The sequence below is a fragment of the Bos grunniens genome, chromosome 19 (assembly GCF_055505025.1).
Source record: "Bos grunniens cultivar Pamir isolate PY7600 chromosome 19, Bosgru_T2T1.0, whole genome shotgun sequence".
Taxonomy (NCBI): Eukaryota; Metazoa; Chordata; class Mammalia; order Artiodactyla; family Bovidae; genus Bos; species Bos grunniens.
Genome location: NC_141183.1, coordinates 29781221 through 29796886, shown reverse-complemented (window position 1 = coordinate 29796886; position 15666 = coordinate 29781221). Strand labels below are relative to the sequence as shown.

The 15666-nt window shown below is 44.5% G+C and overlaps 1 protein-coding gene and 1 pseudogene across 11 annotated transcripts in view; one reads left to right on the top strand and one right to left on the bottom strand.

The window, feature by feature from the left end:
* The window catches only part of SPECC1 (sperm antigen with calponin homology and coiled-coil domains 1), a 206640-nt gene that overhangs the window by 123622 nt on the left and 67352 nt on the right, over positions 1-15666 (bottom strand). The gene's annotated exons all lie outside the window — the stretch shown is intronic.
* On the top strand, positions 10328-10424 carry LOC147351955 (U6 spliceosomal RNA; annotated as a pseudogene).

Below are 15666 nucleotides of genomic sequence, written 5' to 3'. Positions count from 1 at the left end.
TCCTCTGCCCATGGGGTTTCCTACGTAAGAATACTAGAGTGGGGTGCCATTTCATTCTCCAGGGGATCTTCCCAACCCAGGGATCAAACCCACCGCTCTTACGTCTCCTGCATTGGCAGGAGGTTTCTTTACCACTCGAGCCATCTGGGGCTCTCCTCTACTGGTAGCATAAAGTCCCCAGTTCTCCTGCATGGTATCATCTTGCACCCTCCCACCGTGTTACTCTGGCCTCAAAACCACTTTCAAAAGTACACCATCCCTTGGGACTTACCTGGTGCTCCAGTAGCTGAGACTCCTCGTTCCCAATGCAAGGGGCCTGGCCTTAGTCCCCAGGGAACTAGATCCCACATGCCGCAACTAAAGATCCCTCATGCTGCAACTAAGACCCGGGGTAGCCAAATAAATAAATATTAAAATAATAGTACAGCCTCCCTGTACCTCCCAGCAACATGAAGCCAGCTGTGGTAACCTGCACACACCCTCCTGGTCTCAGCCCCTACGCTTTCCTATCTGCTGTCTTCACTCTGGTTTAACTCTGCTGTAACCTGGCTACCTGGAAAATGCGGGTTTTCTGCTCTAAATTCGTGGTCAGGCATCACTTCCTCTGGGGGCCTGCTCACCCCAGCCAGCATCAAATACTCCTTTTCAGTGCTGCTGTCCTTGGAAATGCTTGTGTTTTCCCACAGAATCATGTTACTTAAACTATTCTTTATACACTGTGAACTCCACGAGTGGCAAGGATGCTGTCTTACTCCTTTTTGCGTCCACATCTAATAAATACTAAAGTAAATAACATATTTACTTACTCTATAATATGCCACTAATTTCTCAAACAAACAAAATAGTTCTGTGATGGTCACTTAGCTTCTGAAGGATTCTTTGCTCTCCACAGAAATACTATGTCACTGAAATGAAAAGAGTAAACATTATAAAGACATCATGTCTGCCCAAATAGTTATAATATATAATTTTATCAAAATTCAAATGAATCATGAACTTGATGTGTTTATTCCAAGACTCACCTGGAGGAATAATGTATCAGAAAGCCTAAGAAAGTTTGCAAGAGGAAGAATAATGAGAAGAGATTTGCCTTATTAGAAATAAAAACATGCAGGCTTCTCTGGTAGTCCAGTGATTGAGAGTCCACCTGCCAATGCAGGGGACACAGGTTCAATCCCTGGTCAGGGAACATTCCACATGCCATGGAGCAATGAAGCCCATGCGCCACCACTACTAAAGCCCACTCGCCTAGAGTTTGTGCTCTGCAACAAGAGAAGCCACTGCAATGAGAAGCCCAAGCATCGCAACAAACAGTGACCCCTGCTCACGGCAACTAGAGAAAGTCTTTGCAGCAATGGAGACCCAGTGCAGCTAAAAATAAATATTTTTTTTTAAAAAAAGGAAAAATATGCCATAAAATTCCATCAGAAAAACAGTGTGGTTACAACAGAATGGAAATTCCCAAAAGGATTAAACATAAAGTAACACTTCAAATTAAGTGACAGCCATATCTCCCTCTTTATGCCCCAAATAAATTCCAATTCAATATAAATTTAACTGTAAAAGATGAAAATATAAAAATTCTGGAAGTAAACATGGATGAATATTTTATAAAATTAAAAGGGGGAAAGCCTTCTTTTTTGTCCGAACTTTCACTGTGAACATTTTCAGATTCATAGAAAAGTTCGGCCAGAACACTACAGTGAACACTAAAGGGAATACTACAGTCAACACCTTCGATATCCATCACCTTGTTTACAAACTAGAAACATTTTACCACATCTGCCTCTATCTTGATCCCTCTCCATTTTATTCTTCATTGACTCATTTGAAGTATGTTGCAGACAACATCGGAGAAGGCAATGGCACCCCACTCCAGTACTCTTGCCTGGAAAATCCCATGGACGGAGGAGCCTGGTGGGCTGCAGTCCATGGGGTCACTAGAGTCAGACACGACTGAGTGACTTCCCTTTCACTTTTCACTTTCATGCATTGGAGAAGGAAATGGCAACCCACTCCAGTGTTGCCTGGAGAATCCCAGGGACGGGGGAGCCTGGTGGGCTGCCGTTCGTGGGGTCACACAGAGTCGGACATGACTGAAGCGACTTAGCAGCAGCCAGCAGCAGCAGACAACATGACATCATTACATTTCCCCTCCAACTAGTTCCAGCACAATCTCCTGAACTCTCCTACCATACCACAATCAAACCTACGAAAAACAGTACTTTCAAAATAGTGTATAGTATACAGTCCGTGGGCTTCCCTGGTGGCTCAGTGGTAAAGAATCCGCCTGTCAACTCTGGTTTGAACCCGAGTAAACAACACAGTCCATATTAAAATTTCCTGGATTGTCTCCAAAAAAAAAAAACCCTGGAATTATGTATTTTCTATTTTATCTCTATTTGAAATGGTTATTTAAGGAAGACCGGTGGGGGGGGGCGGGGAAGGCTTTTTAGGAATCTTCATTGAAAGAAAGGCAATGCCAAAGAATCCTCAAACTACCGCACAATTGCACTCATCTCACACGCTAGTAAAGTAATACTCAAAATTCTCCAAGCCAGGCTTCAGCAGTACGTGAACCGTGAACTTCCAGATGTTCAAGCTGGTTTTAGAAAAGGCAGAGGAACCAGAGATCAAGTTGCCAACATCCGCTGGATTATCAAAAAAGCAAGAGAGTTCCAGAAAAAACATCTATCTCTGCTTTATAGACTATGCCAAAGCCTTTGACTGTGTGGATCACAATAAACTGTGGAAAATTCTGAAAGAGGTGGGAATACCAGACCCCCTGACCTGCCTCTTGAGAAACCTATATGCAGGTCAGGAAGCAACAGTTAGAACTGGACATGGAACAACAGACTGGTTCCAAATAGGAAAAGGAGTACGTCAAGGCTGTATACTGTCACCGTGTTTATTTAACTTATATGCAGAGCACATCATGAGAAACGCTGGGCTGGAAGAAGCACAAGCTGGAATCAAGATTGCCGGGAGAAATATCAGTAACCTCAGATATGCAGATGACACCACCCTTATGGCAGAAAGTGAAGAGGAACTAAAAAGCCTCTTGATGAAAGTGAAAGTGGAGAGTGAAAAAGTTGGCTTAAAGCTCAACATTCAGAAAACGAAGATCACGGCATCTGGTCCCATCACTTCATGGGAAATCGATGGGGAAACAGTGGAAACAGTGTCAGACTTTATTTTGGGGGGCTCCAAAATCACTGCAGATGGTGACTGCAGCCATGAAATTAAAAGACGCTTACTCCTTGGAAGGAAAGTTATGACCAACCTAGATAGCATATTCAAAAGCAGAGACATTACTTTGCCAACAACGGTCCGTCTAGTCAAGGCTATGGTTTTTCCAGTGGTCATGTATGGATGTGAGAGTTGGACTGTGAAGAAAGCTGAGCGCCAAAGAATTGATGCTTTTGAACTGTGGTGTTGGAGAAGACTCTTGAGAGTCCCTTGGACTGCAAGGAGATCCAACCAGTCCATCCTAAAGGAGGTCAGTCCTGGGTGTTCATTGGAAGGAATGATGATGAAGCTGAAACTCCAGTATTTTGGCCACCTCATGAGAAGAGTTGACTCATTGGAAAAGACTCTGATACTGCGAGGAATTGAGGGTAGGAGGAGAAGGGGACGACAGAGGATGAGATGGCTGGATGGCATCACCGACTTAATGGACATGAGTTTGGGTGAACTCCGGGAGTTGGTGATGGACAGGGAGGCCTGGCGTGTGGCGATTCATGAGATCGCAAAGAGTCGGACAGGACTGAGCGACTGAACTGAACTGAACTGATTGAATATAAGGACCCCTTCTGTTTGTAACAGCAAAAAGTTGGGAAAAATCTTCAGTGTTTAACAGGGAAAGAGGAAAGCCGCTCAGTCTGGTCTTCCCGACCCAGCGATCAGAACCTGGGTCTCCTGCATTGCAGGCAGATTCTTTACTGTCTGAGACACCAAGGAAGTCCTACACTGGGGCTAATAAATGATGGTTAAATAAATGATGACACAGTCATACAATGGTGCCTATGCAGCCCCTGAACAATGTATCAGACTTGCTACCCTAGAAAGCAGAAGGGTACATATATCAAGGACATAAATCTTATTTTTTGTTTATAAACAAACAAACAAAAAACATCTGGACACAAACACACAGATGGAAAGTTATACCTCAAAGTTCTGATAAAGAATGAGTGGCTCTCTTTGAATGCAGTGGGTGAGATTTTATGTCCTTTATGTTCTTTTATTGTTTTTTTGCTTCTCCATATGTTTTTTATTTGGCTGTAGTGCACATTGTACTGCTTTTGCAATTTAAAAAATTCACTTTGAAAAAAATCACATATATTCTTTAAATAATGTCAGGTAAAACTGTGTATATTACTAGAAGATTCTTTAGTTTCTAGGAGGATCCTTTAAATATTAACCCAGTACATGTACAATTGTTGAACATATATCCCTTCCTTCTCCATGATGCCATTAAGGACTGAGCTTACTCTAAAGGTGGTGCTAGAAGACAGGCTGAAATTCTTACTAAACACCAAAGAGCCCACCATTTTTTAATAACATGAGCTACTTTAATTTTAAATATTTATTATTAAAAATTCTAACATATACAAAAAATAGAAAGCAATGTTGTAATGATCCTCTATCAACCCAGTTTCAACACATCAATTCATTGTCAACCTTGTTTCAAATACCATCATCCATTCCGCCCCCCCCCCATTCCCAAGTAATGTGAAGCAATCCCAGACATCCTATTTCATTGGCAAATGTTTCAATTTGTGTTCCAAAGGTAAGGATGCTTTAGAAAAACAAAATAAAACCACAGTTCCATTATCCCAACTGAAAAAAACTGACAATAATCTCTTAGCAAATACCTAATCAAACTTCAAATTTCTGCTTGTACCAAGATTTTAAAAAATCTTAATCCATACCACAACACATGTGTTAGAATGGTGAAAATCCCAAACACCGACAACACCAAATGTTGGCAATGATAAAGAGCAACAGGAACTCTCATTCATTGTTTGTGAGGATGCAAAATGGTGCAGCCCCTTGGGAAGACAACCTGGCAGTCTGTTACAAAAGTAAACAAATCCTCACCACATAACATCCATCATGCTCCTTGATATTTATCCAAAGGCAAGGTGGTGAATAGATAAATGGACACACAAACTGTGGTCCATACATATCATTATTCAGAATTAAAAAGAAATGAGCTGTCAAACCACAGAAGGACATGGAGGAACCTTAAATGTAGATTGCAAAGTGTAAGAAGACAGTCTGAAAAGGTTACATCCTGTATGATACCAGTCATATGACATTCTGTGTGCATGCTGATTCTCTGTGTCACGTCAGACTCTTTTAGACCCCATAGATTATAGCCCACTAGGTTCTTCAGTCCATGGGATTCTCCAGGCAAGGATACTGGCGTGGGTTGCCATACCCATCTCCAGAATCAAACCGAAGTCTCCTGCGTCTCCTGCATTGGCAGGCGTATTTTTTGCCACTGAGTCACCTGGGAAACCCCATATGACATTCTGGAGAAGGCAAAACTATGAAGACAATAAAAAGATCAGTGCTTGCCAATGTTTGAAAGAAAGGTGAGGAAGACTAGGTAGATCACAGGGTATCACGGCTCACTTATTACTATAACTTGACTTCGCCCCACTTCAAACTTCCCCTCAATGGTTTCTTGAAGTCCCAAGAGTGAGGGCCTAAGGCTGCTTTACTCAGTCAATACTACCCAATACATGTTTTGTACATGACACTCCAAGTTTTCCATTTTCTAAAGGAAAAGGGGAAACTCAGGTTTCCCAATAAGTCAAAGGCCAACAAGGTTCATACAAAGAGAAACCAAGAGAAACTTAAACACGGGGAGAGTCAAAGAGAGGGTGACGAATTAAGTGTAGTAACTGAATCAGAATAAATTCCTCAGGCAAACACCGTTAGTGTTGGTCTGATGAATGCTCCAGAAGGCAGCAAGCAAAGTTGAGGGTGGACCTATAGGGACAGAAAGCAGTTGCCTGCAGCTGGAGTGAAACAGGAATTGACTGGAAACAACGCGAGCATCCTTCTGGTGTGATGGGAACGTTCTAAAGCCCAGTTGTGGTGGATGGTTGTAACCCAGAAAATTGCGTAAAAATCATCAGCCTGCACATCTTAAATGGGTGAATTTGAGAATATGTAAATTACCCTTCCATAAAGCTGGGTTTTAAGTCAAGGGAGATAAATAGATGAGCCTTCAGGGCTCTATGAATTATTTCTGAACTAAAAAGAGCCCCGTCCTCACTGTGAGTCAATTAGCGTGACTGAAGTCCAGGGGTACCTCGCTACCAAGAATCAAGGCTAGAAAGATACACGCTTTGAAGAAGATGAGATAAAAGGGAAGAGAGAGGCCTCACCCCCGAGCAGGATGGGCCTTCTTCCTGAGTGTGCTGCCAGCAGGTCCAACACATGGTCCCAGGAGAAGAGAATGAGGAGGAAGGACAGAGCAGCAGCACCAGGTAGGACTCAGGAGGGCTGGACAGAAGGACACAAGCAGTGTGTCCTTAAAAGGGAAAAAAGCACAGCCCGCCGAGGGATCCAGAAAGGCTTCCTGATGCTTACGAGCTGGTCTGTTCCTGGTGATCAGAACTGCTGTCAACATCCAGTGTGGCAGGAGGGTGGCAGCAGAGAGGGCAGGGGCTCCAGGCATGGACGAGCATCCTGGAGGAGCAGGCCTGGGCCAGGTCTGGCTCATCAGGATAAACAAAGACCTGATTGTGGCAAAGTCCTGAGTGTGTTTGGTGAACCAGCCCCGCTTAGCCCAGGACTGGAGTCAAGGCAAGAAAAGGACTGGGACGTGGCTATAGCGGGACTGCGCTGGGTCCAGGCAGGAGCTCTGCCCCAGTCCCTTCTGCTGCCGAGGCAGAGATCCCAGAGATCTTGTCTGAGGTGTCTCAGCATGGGGCTGGGCCAGCCAAAGCTGCAGCTCAGGACAAGGGCCCTGCTGCTGCAAAACCTGCCCTCTCATCCACCCTCCTCCAGCACTGACCCACAGCCAACCTGCCAAGATCACTGAGGCACCCATCTGAACAGGGTGCACTGACCAGTGTCCTGGGCACTGACAGCTGGGAGGCTCTTCCCAGAACAAGCATGCACTTCGGCCCCTCCACCTAGGACGTCCGCATACTGAGAGTAGGTGGATTGTTTCAACCCTGTTCATGCTAGTCATACCACCAATCTTATTTACATTACTTAATTATTCTGTAAACCAATGAAACAGGAGTGCAGAGAGAGAGAGAGACATTGCTTCCTCAAAACCCACTCTGAATAGTCTGAAAAGACTGGATGAAAGCGACCTGTTAAGACAGGAGGTATTGTTCAGTCACTCAGTCGTGTCCAACTCTTTGTGACCCCATGGACTGCAGCATGTCAGGCTTCCCTGTCTTTTGCCACCTCCCAGAGTTTGCTCAAATTCATGTCCATTGAGTTGATGATGTCATTCCACCATTTCATCCTCTGTTGCCCTCTTCTCCTCCTGCCCTCAATCTTTCCCAGTATCAGGGTCTTTTCCAGTGAGTCAGCTCTTCGCATCAGGTAGCCAAAGTATTGGAACTTCAGCTTCAGCATCTGCCCTTCCAATGAATATTCAGGGTTGATTTCCTTTAGGATTGACTGGTTTGATCTCCCTGCAGTCCAAGGGACTCTCAAGAGTCTGCTCCAGCACCACAATTCGAAAGCATCAATCCTTCGGCATTCAGCCTTCTTTATGGTCCAACTTTCACATCTGTAGATGACTACTGGAAAAACCATAGCTTTGACTATACTGACTTTTGTCAGCAAAATGATGTCTCTGCTTTTAATGCACTGCCTAAAAAGGTTTGTCGTAGCTTTCTTTTCAAAGGAGCAAGTGTCTTTAATTTCATGGCAGTAGTCACCATCCACAGTGTTACTGGAGCCCAAGAAACCTCAATTTTAAAAAATGTTCAAAGTTGCTATAAATGATGAGGAAACCCTTTGCAACCCAACCCAAATCAAGAAGCCTCTGTGTTTTTCAGGTGAGAGATGCCAGGCCAGGTTGGGTCAGGGGAACCCAGAGGAAATGAAAAGTGGGCAAATGTGGTGACAAAGACAGTCACACACTCAAGAAAGGAGGCTGACAGAAAACAGGACAGCTGATCTGGGTGACTGCAGTCGGAGGAGTCAGACGCTAGAGGAAGCTGGAAGCCCATGCAGTGAGAGGTGAGCACCATTCAGAAAAATCCCACGAGAACGAGAACACAGCGGAAGACCCAGAAGAGCTGGGGCTTTCTGTGTGTTGCTCATGGCTGCCTCCCTGGCACCTGGAAAGATGCCTGGGACTCAGTAGACACAAATACTTGGTGAAGGAACAAATGGATAGACAGTGTCAGCTGTTGGGGTAGCGTTTCCGGAAGGCAGGTTCACTTTGGGGTGGAAACGCAGGTTTGGCCTGAGGGCCCAGAAGAGTGTCTCCCATGTGGGAGGGGACAAGAGAAGACATGCAAGAGGAGGTCTTTGAGCTTAACAGCAACCCCCTGAAGTCAGGAAGGAGGTCAGTAAGGATCTGATTCAATCACCCTCCAACATCCCCATCAAACCTTCACTCCAGTAACCGGAGTTCTTCATTTCCTGGGGCTGAGCACTTCCGATGTGCTGTGGCTGCTGGAACATTCTTCCATGCATGTGTGTGTGTGTGTGTGCTGTCATTTCAGTCATGTCCTCTCTGTGACTCCATGGCCTGCAGCCCACCAGGCTCCTCTGTCCATGGGATCCTCCAGGCAAGAATACTGGAGTGGGTTGCCATGCCTTCCTCCAGGGGAATCTTCCTGACCCAGGGACTGAACCTGTGTCTCTTACATCTACCTGCACTGGCAGGCAGGTTCTTTACCACTAGTGCCACCTGGGAAGCCCATTCTTTCATATATTCAGTCAAAACCTGACCCGAATTTTACTGCTTTGAACCAAAAAGGATAACTTTAATTTTGACTGAAAAAGGAATTGTTGACCAAGTGCAAGGGATGGTAGCTTTGGAAGGAAAAAAAAGCACACTGTAATGCAGAGCTGGGAGCTCCTGGGCAAGATGTGCCAGACAGAGCCCACGGCAGGTGGGTTTATCTAATCGCCATAATTCCTGACTCTGAGGTCCTGTCGCACAGGGTGGTTTTCAAGGACAAAAGCACATTTCATAAAGACAGCTCCACGTTAGGCTCCACTCTTGCTTCCTCACAGAGGCCACTGCACTTCCTTCTCACCACTTCCTGAGATGGGTGTGGTCAACCTCATCTTAGAGGTGAGGAAACTGGAGAAGCTTCTCCAAGGGGGAGGCTCTGATCCCCCAATGAGTAAAGACACGATGGGAGAAAATTGAGTCACTGTTCAGAAGTTTACCCTGAGTCTCAGCGTGAGAGAAAGTCACCTGTGTGGACACAGCCCCCAGAACGTCATACAACAGACTTTCCTCTGCGAAGATGGATGATTCTAGAAAATCACTAGATCTATCTGGAAAGTCTTGGCCATTCATAAGAGGGGAACCAACTGAGAAATCCAAATAAATAAGCACCTATGAAACAGTCACTGGAAGAAATAGGAAATTTTAGAAAATCTCTAATGTGTATCCACATTGAAATTCAAGGAGCTTTTACAGCTGTGAAGCTACAGCAAGAGGTTATGAAGAAGAAACAATCTGAGATCAGATAAATCAGACAAAAGATGAAACACACAATAGCTGAAGTAAGGAAAAAAAGCAAAGCACATTAGATGATAAACTTTAAAAAAAATCAGAGGATGCACGAAAGTAATCAAAAGGATTAAAGAAAATATTAATACGTGATGGGGAAGATATACTCAGGAGACAGAATATACACATATTTGAATTCCCTGAAGTAGGCTCCAGGGTAAAGAGAAAACCAATAATTAAAGTCATAACAGAATGCCTTGAGGGCATTTAATAAATCTACCACCCAATCTAGAAACTCTTAAGCAAAAGAGGAAAGGAAGAACTGAACCTGCAAATCAATATCTCAAGCCAACTTTCTGCATCTGATTTAACGGGGAAAGATCAAAAGCAATCACAGTAAAATGAGAACAAGGACATCACTAGCATTTAACACAACCCAAGTGTCACACACACGACACAGCAGGAATGAGAAAGAAAAGACACAGCCATAGGGATGAAGGAGACAAAGGGCTTTGTTATCTGCAGCTGATAGAATCATCCACTTGGAGATCATGGGAGAATCAACTGAAAACCATCAGTACCAGTGAGGAAAGGAGTCAGTTACAAATTAGATAGTTTAAAAAATATCTAATTAAAAAAATACAGTGAATGTTCACCTCAGCAACACACATCCTAAAATTGGAAGGACACAGAGAAGATTAGTGTGGAGGATAACATGCACGTTCATGAAGTTTTCCACATTAAAAAAGAAGAAAAAGCAATCCCACTCACAAAAGTAATAAAAGTATAAACCTGGGCGTAAACTCAACAAACAGAAGAAAAAGGAGAAGAAATACATGAACTATAGAGAAAGACAAAAAGGAAGGCTCAGAGAGGCGGCCACACTTCTGGACGGAAAGACCGCAAAAAAGTCAGTATTTCTGGAGGGACAAGTAGGGAGAGTGCCCTCCTCTGAACCACAGGTTCCCAGAGAGGAACCCTGAAAGCCACCAAACCCTGATGACCATGTACCTCTGGGAAGTATAGGGTCATGAAACTGCCAGGTACCCTCAAAGAATCCAAGACTTTATAATAGCAGTACCAAGTTCAAAACCTCCTCACAGTGGTGTCACCCTGGACCCTGCAGAAGTTAAAGCTATTTCCTGGTTAGTCAGTGATGGAGGGATAAAGAAAATGTGGTTTACATACAAGGCAATATTATTCAGCCTTGAAAAGGCTCTCTCCTAGGGCCTGGCCATAGCCTCTGATTGGGTCTTCCCCCATCCATTAGTCCAGTCTGCACAGGCAACCAAAATGCTCCTTCTAAAATGAGGTCAAGTCCAGAAGAATGGATAAAGAAGACGTGGTACACATATACAATAGAATACTACTCAGACATTTAAAAGAATGAAATAACGCCATTTGCAGAGACATGGATGGATTTAGTGTCATACTGAGTGAAATAAGTCAGACAGAGAAGGAGAAATATCATATTACATCCCTTATATGTAGAATCTTAACACATGATACAAAACAGAAACAGACTCACAGACTTAGAGAACGAACTTATGGTTGCCAGGGTCGGGGGAAGGGATAGTTAGGGACTCTGGGATCGATATGTACACACTGCTATATTTAAAATGTATAGCACAGGGAACTCTGCTCAATGTTCTGTGGCAGCCTGGATGGGAGGAGAGTTTGGGGGAGAGTGGATACATGTATAACAGACTGAGTCCCTTTGCTGCCCATCTGAAACTAACACAACATTGTTAATTGACTAGTAGCAGTGGTATCCAACTCTTTTGCAATCCCATGGACTGTAGCCTGCCAGGCTGCTGTCCATGGAATTCTCCAGGCAAGAATACTGGAGTGGCTAGTCATTTCCTCCTCCAGTGGATCTTCCTGGTCCAGGGATCAAACCCAGATGTCCCGCATTGCAGGCAGATTCTTTACCATCTGAGCCACCAATATAGCTACCGTTAACTGGCTATACTGCAATATAAAAATAAAAAGTAAATAAAACGAGGTCAGGTGAGTCACTCCTTCCCTCAGCCCCCAACCCCAGCCCTCTGCCCTGCGCCCCTCCCATCTTGGCTGCAGCCATGTGCCTGCACTGTTCTCATCAATGTTTGTTCATGGAGCTCCATGGATGGGGGATCTCCGTCCTGCCCCCTGAGGTTGCCCTGTTGCCTAAAACAGTGTCAGACACACAGTAGGCACTCAAAAATGTTTGTTGACCTAATTGCATGAATGTCAAAAGGACCTCTAGTCAGAGTGGGGGCTCCCAGAACATGAGTCAGTGTGTGGACGAGGCTGCCATCTACTGGTGGGGCCCCCTTGCAGCTTTGGCAAGGGGGGTACCTAAAAGGCTCAGCATCTCTTGGGGCCCTGGGATGTGCAGTTAGGGGGTATCAGGGAGGACAGCCATCTACCACCAGGGGCTACCCCATTCTCTAAGCCCATGCCCATCAGTTAAGACCAGATCTGCATCACAGACACTGGAGGGAGAAAAGGAAGAAGCAGGTGTCTGGGCTGGGCTCTACCACAGAGATGTTATAATATTGATTCAAAATCAGTTGGGAAGAGCAGGTGTTCAGTGTGGAAATGGGCAGGCATCAGAAGACAAAGTAACGCTCGTGTGACCTCCCTGAAGTGTCACGACCTGGATGAAACACTGCCTTCTCCTGGAGGCTGTGGTGAGGTTGAGCGAGGCCAGCACCTGGTGCAGGGTGGGGTGGAGGAAGGTGCCAGGTAGGGCTAGATCACCTGCCCCGTCCACACCCCTTCCTGCCTTCCAGTGGTTGCTCTGGGTACTGCAGATGGTGACCGGGCCCTGGGGATGCTCGGGCCTGGACATCAGAACCCGGAGACAGTCCAGCCCCTTCACCAAGCTCCCCAAGCACCCAGGTTGGACAGCGCATTAGCAGCAGTTGCCATCACATGATCAGTACTACCTAAAGAGTGAGCATTTTCTTCTGTGCTAGGTTTGAGGGCTCCTCCCCAAGGACAGATCAATTTCCAGCAAAGGGTACAATATAGGCTGATCACAGGTTTAACTGCTATGAGTTTAAAACCACAACACTGTATAATTGTTTCATGACAGGATCCCTTCCAAAATTAATATACTTGAAAGAAAACAGATTATACCATCCCACGCCATTACCGAAAACATGTCCCAAAGCCAAATGTTGAGGGCCATAAAAAGAATTCTGTCCCCTAAGTATTTACATACAATTTATAATTACATCTTTCCTTTAGGAGGAAATCAATCACGTACTGCTAGTATTTTCCTTCTTTTCTTTAGTTTTATTTTTGTCTTTACAGCTGAATCTACAGAGTGGTGGTGACTCCAGTGAGCTCCTAATGGGGGTGCCCTTTCTAACAGTGAGTCACCTCCTTCTTTGTCTCAATGGTCCTGAGATATTAAAACCCACACTTATTACTAGTGCCAGTGCTCTCATTCCCCTGGTTTTCATGCACGTAAAATAAAGACAAAGTGTGAGCTGATATTCACAGAACCACCTAACACGACTGCACAGTGGCAGGGGTGCTGGCACCTGCAGCAGAGACAGACCTCTGATGGGCGACCTGCCGGCCAGTGCTCCTAATGGCCGGTTTGTCAGCTGATGCATGGGTCTAATTCACAGGAATGGGGCAGATTGGGGATATGTGACCATGTACAAAAGTGCCAGCTGTACAAAAGCTGATAGGAAAATATTGAGGACTGCCCGCACTTAAAACCCAAAAGCTCCATAGACAAGTGCAATTTTTTAATCCAACTTGATTAAGTCAAAGGATGTAATTTCATTACAGTCAAGGTAATCTCATTACATTCAGGAATTTGAATGATAACTGTTGGAATACTTTCCAAATAGCCCATCAGAGCTTATGAAGCATTCACAGACCTTTGCTATGACATCACTGAGCTGAAGATCTGTGCATATTTCCTCAATATGAGAATAAGAAAACTAAAGTCCACGGAGTGAGAAAACCAGTAAAACTGGTTTTACAAAGTCTTTCTTTAGGATCCTGAATAAAGGGAACATGTGCTATGATTAAGCAGTTAAACTACTGACTAACAAATGGTTAAGACACACACTAAAAGGCAAGTAGAAGAGTAAGGATTGGGCTAAAGCAAAAAAAAAATTTAGGTTATAGTCCGTCTTGTCCAGGCTATGGCTTTTCCAGTAGTCATGTATGGATGTGAGAGTTGGACTATAAAGAAAGCTTAGCACCAAAGAATTGATGCTTTTGAACTATGGTGTTGGAGAAGACTTTTGAGAGTCCCTTGGACTCCAAGGAGATCCAACCAGTCCATCCCAAAGGAAATCAGTCCTGAGTGTTCATTGGAAGGACTGATGTTGAGGCTGAAACTCCAATACTTTGGCCACCTGATGCGAAGAACTGACTCATTGGAGAAGACCCTGATGCTGGGAAAGATTGAAGGCGGGAGAAGGGGATGATAGAGGATGAGATGGTTGGATGGCATCACCGACTCAATGGACATGAGTTTGGGTAAACTCCGGGAGTTGGTGATGGACAGGGAGGCCTGGTGTGCTGCGGTCCATGGGGTCGTGAAGAGTCAGACACGACTTAGCAACTGAACTGAATTGATTCTGTTTTTAATTTCTAAAGCAATGTCTGTATGTGTTTTTAACATTTTGAAACAGTATAGATAGATCTAATATGGAAGGTCTCCTTCCCCCACCACTTTCAATACTCTCCTCAAAGTAACATCCCTATATCCTTCCAGGAAAACAGTTATGATTTCAAAAATTAAATCATATATTTAAAAATCAAAACACATGAGGTCAGACTATACACACCATCTTATTTTCCCCACTTAGTAATAATCTTTCCCTGTCGGTACATATAAATCTACCGTGTCCATTTTCATGGCTGCATACTATTCTGCCATACCAAAATCTCATTATGCAACCAGCCCTGGACTGATACACACTTGGGTATTTCCAGTGTTTTACTGTTATAATAATGCCACAACCAAACATCTTGTTCATGTATATAGGCATTCTTTTTCAAGTATATCAGTTCAGTTCAGTCACTCAGTCATGTCCGACTCTTTGCGATCCCATGAAGTGCAGCACGCCAGGCCTCCCTGTCCATCACCAACTCCTGGAGTTCACCCAAACTCAGGTCCATCAAGTCGGTGATGCCATCCAGCCATCTCGTCCTCTGTCGTCCCCTTCTCCTCCTGCCCCCAATCCCTCCCAGCATCAGAGTCTTTTCCAATGAGTCAACTCTTCGCATGAGGTGGCCAGAGTATTGGAGTTTCAGCTTCAGCATCAGTCCTTCCAAAGAACATCCAGGACTGATCTCCTTTAGAATGGACTGGTTGGATCTCCTCGCAGTTCAAGGGACTCTCAAGAGTCTTCTCCAACACCACAGTTCAAAAGCATCAATTCTTTGGCTCTCAGCTTTCTTCACAGTCCAACATAATGCTAAATGCTAAGTGGTAGAAATCCTTGGTGAAAGATCATACATGTTTCAAATGTAGAGAGATTTTACCAGATTGTCCTTGTCATCAGCAATATGTGGTGTGGCTCCCCTCACCCTTAATTAAATAAAAAATTATCAATCATTTTGTAGTTCTTTTTTAAAATTTATTTTGGCTGTGCTGCATAGCATGTGGAATCGTATTTCCCTGGCCAGGGGTTGAACCTGTGTCCCCTGCTGTGGAAGCACAAAGTCCTAACTGGACCACCAAGAAAGTTCCTCAATCATGTTAATTTTTATTAATCTGTTAGGGGAAATCACATACTGTAATTATTGCTCTGAATTATATCTTTTTACGTCTAAGTGGGACTTAGTCTCTTTTTTCTGTTGGCTGTGCTGGGTCTTCATTGCTGTTGTCTTGTTGTGGAGCGCAAGCTCTAGGGCTAACAGACTCAGTAGTCATGGTGCACAGGCTTAGTTGCCCTGCAGCATGTGGGATCCTCCACCAGGGATTGAATCTGTGCCCGTACATTGGCAGGCAGATTCTTAACCAT